Source organism: Canis lupus, chromosome 20, assembly GCF_048164855.1.
Source record: "Canis lupus baileyi chromosome 20, mCanLup2.hap1, whole genome shotgun sequence".
Classification (NCBI taxonomy): Eukaryota; Metazoa; Chordata; class Mammalia; order Carnivora; family Canidae; genus Canis; species Canis lupus.
The window spans coordinates 21,713,001-21,717,177 of record NC_132857.1 but is presented as its reverse complement, the minus strand read 5'-3'; positions in this window follow the sequence as shown (position 1 = coordinate 21,717,177).

The following is a 4,177-nucleotide window of genomic DNA, read 5'->3' as shown; positions in this document are numbered from 1 at the left end:
TCAAGAATTTTTTAACCTTTATGAAATTTTCTCAGAGAAATCAGGTTTGTCTTCCATTCTCTGCCAGACACACCCTCACCCCACCAGTTACCAACCAGGGAAATCCTCTTTGAAGTCAATTAGAACTCCTTGCTTACACTGGAGCATAAAATGAGAGTCATTCCTAATATGACCTAGCTGGAGATCATGTAGAGCTCTCAGCAGATTGGACAGCTCTGTTCTTAGGACTGAGGAATTGTGTTTTCCATATGCACACTCTTGGTGTTACTGATCTCAGTTAAGTAGACTTTCAGATTTTAATTTACATAACATTAACACTTTTCCCTGAGAATCAACAGTCTTATGGAGACATTTCCTTGTCTGTTCTCATGAAATTTAAAAAAAAAAAAATCCACAGGGCATTCATTAACACTTCTAAAAGCGACAGGCTGTGTCTTTGTGCCATTTTCATTTGCGCTGCTTCTGATCTTGCCATCACTAATTAAAAAGGGAGTTTACGGTAATATAAATAATGCCTTTTGGCCACACTAGGAGCTATTTCTTGTCTGATAAAGGAAAGAAGTCCACAAGGCCTCTTGGACAAACGATAAGGATATGTTCTTTATGGCTTGGCTCTCAAGAGGCCTTAGAGCCTATGGTGTTTGAGATCCCTTCCTTGGGGAACTTTCTTCCAGCATAGCTTCTATTACCTATCATTATGTTCTTCTATGTCAGCCCAGGAGGATATCCTTGAATCAATTACTTGGGAGGGAAGGTAGAATTTAAATTTGGTCTTGAAAGAGGAATATAATTTTAATATAAGGAGAGAGGTAGTTATGCTCGTTCAAGAAAGAATTGTCAGCTGAAGCCCCAAAGGTAGGGAGAAGTCAATAATATTTCAGTGACAGCTCAGTGACCAGCTTTGTTGGATAGTAATAGATAATTGAAAAAGGAAGCTTGAGACCAGATTGTTGAGAAACTTCAATTTGGAGCAAGTTGTTTGGATTTTATTCAGTATGTATTGATGTTAATAAGGAATTTTTGGGTTTTTTAATGGCAGGATGATAGCCGTATTAAATTTTGATGGTCATAAGTATGACATATCCTGGGATGAGGGTGATGTTCCATCAGAGAGGAAAGGGAGAAAATGCAGCAGATGAAACAGCCTTGGCAAGCTGACTCCCATATAGTGTAGTCATGGAAATGCACAAGCTCAAGCAGCAAATGGTCAATTTTAGTAATATGAATCATTTTTTTTCCTGGAGAATAGCAATAAAGAATATTAAATAGCAATTTTGGAAGTCAGGAAAATCAGGGTGCATGTCTCCAAATCTTCCCATTTGGCAAGTCCCCTGCCAGTAGTGGACAAATTCTGAGTACAGTAATCAGGTAAAGAAAAGGGCTTTTCACAATTGAGGTATAAAGGACTAGGGACCCCTTATTATTTGTTGAGGTTCAAGACAGGATCCCAATTCTATAGTTTGTGTATAAAATAGGGTAAACATGAGGGCTGGAATTCTAGGCCAGTTAATTTGGCAGAAGGTAGAGAGGGAGATAGAGCCAGATGCTCATTTTTATGGATTAGGCCAGCAGGATCTGGCTACATGATCACCCCAGGCTTATTCTTCATTCACTGGACCCTCAGTTTGGTTGTTGACAAAGGAGGCTATATAGGTTGAGGAAATCCAGCTGTCAGTGCTAGGTCATTAGATCTGGAGAGGCCAATCTGATAGTGGTATTGAAGTTTCAAATTGCTATGGGGCCATCTAGTCAGACTGGTCAGGAAGAAAAAAGAGAAAAGACACATAATGCAAATGTCAAGAATAAGAGAGGTGACATCACCACAGACTATACAGATATTAGAAAGATAAATAGGGAAGAAGATATACAAATGGACAGCAGATACATGAAAAGGTGTTCAACATCATTAAAAAAGAAGGAAATGTGAACCAAAACCACAATGACTTCATACTTGAATGGCTGTTATCAAAAAGACAGGTAATAACAAGTCTAGCAAGGATGTGGAGGAAGGGAACCTTCATGTGCTCTTGATGGGAATGTAAATTGGTGCAGCCATTTTGGAAAACAGTGTGGAGGTTTCTCAAAATATTGAAAATAGAACTACTACATGATCCAGCAATTCTACTTCTGGCTTTATATCCAAAGGAAATGAAACACTAACTTGAAAAGATATATGTACCCCTGTGTTCATTGCAGCATTATTTATAACAGCCAAGACATGGAAACTCCTTGTCTATCCATGGGTGGAGAAAGACGATGTAGTGTATATGCATGTACTTTACATTATGTTATATGTATTTATACACACACACTATATTATATAGTAATGGAATATTTCTCAACTATAAAAAAGAATGACATCTTGCCATTTGCAATACCATAGATGACCATGAAGGCATTATGCTAAGTGAAGTAAGTCCAACAGAGAAAGGCATATACTGTATGATTTCGCTTATGAGGAATTAAAAAAATAAAAGAAAATTATATCCATAAATACATAGAACAGATTGGTGATTGTCAGATGTCAAGGGTGCAGGTGGAATATAGGCAAAATGGTTGAAAGTGATCAAAAGGTATGAACTTCTAGTTATAAGACAAATAAGTCCTGGGGATGTAATGTACAGCATGGTGACTATAGTTAACAATGCTGTACTGTAAATTTGAAAGTTGCTAAGAGAGTAAATCTTAAAAGTTTTCATCAGAAGAGAAAAATTATATCTAGGTATGGTGATGAATGTTAATTAAACATATTGCGGTAATCATTTCACAATATATACATATATCAAATCATTGTGATATCATGATATCATACATATATCATACATATATCAAAACTAATACAATGTTATATGTCATTTTGATTTCAAAAAGAAAGATAATAGGGGGATATTATGTACAATTTCATGTCAATAATTAAGATAACTGATAAAGACAAATTTCTTGAAAGACACAAACTATCAAAGAAAATTTTAAAAAATCAGTTACAGCAGTATAGAGCAGTGATACTATGTCATGATCAAGACAAATCCAGGAATGCAGGGTTAGTTTACATTTGAAAGTCTATCAATTAATACCCAATAATAAGGTCAATATATGCCGAAAAAATATTTGACAAAATCCAACATCCATTCTTAGTTAAAGTCTTTCAGAAAGCTAGGAATAAAAGAGAACTTCCTGAAACTGCTAAAGAATTGTAAAAAACATATAATTAAAGTTACACTCCATGATGAAAGACTGAGTATTTTGTTCTCTAAGATCAGGAACAAGTGAAGGTTGTCTGTTTTCACCACTTTTATTCAATATTGTACCCCCTCAAAATCCAAAGGCTCACAGATTGGAAAGGAAGCAGTAAAACTGTCTTTAGAGACAGATGGCAAGATTGTCTCTGTAGAAAATCCAATTGAATTTGCAAAAACTTATTCAGACTAATAAGTGAATTTTGCAAGTTTATAAGACACAAAATCAATACACAAAAGAGTCCATTGTAAAATGGCCTCTACCAGTAGTTTTGCTAAATTGAATTGTTTGAGGATTAGTTGGAAGGCAAGTCCTCCCTGTGACTATATCACTCTTTCATGGATACCAAGCTGTTAATACCCACGTAGAAACCAAAATCTACTTTGTTTTCTGTCTTGAGAAGTTTATTGCTTGCCTTCTGAAACAACAATGATTGGAGTTATACTTAGGACTCTCAACTCTTCAACTTTTTCCATCTATTCTGTTCTTTATTTGTTCTACCAAATTCTTGCTTTCCAGGCTATTTTATTGGTAAGTATATTACCACACAAAAATCAAGGATCTTATCTGATGTGGGGATTCACGATGTTCTTCAATCTTTTGTTTTGTCTCATTTGCTTACTTCACTTAAATATTCTAAATAGCAATATTCCAGGATTTTTTATGTCAAATATTTAGACATAGAATAGAATTCCAAGAAGTAAATAAAAATTTTATCTGCATCACATGATACTTACCTCTAGACCATTTCCCAGAATCTGATTTGACACAGGTGGGCCTTAAGAAGTTGGCTCATTTCCAAGCTATCTCATACATAAACACTGACAAAGAAACTGCTTTCAGTGTCAGTTATGGTCCATATGAGTGATTATGCTTAAATGACATTAAGAATGTTCTTTTTCTGTATTTCCACCCAACTGGTCCATAAATATGTGACAGC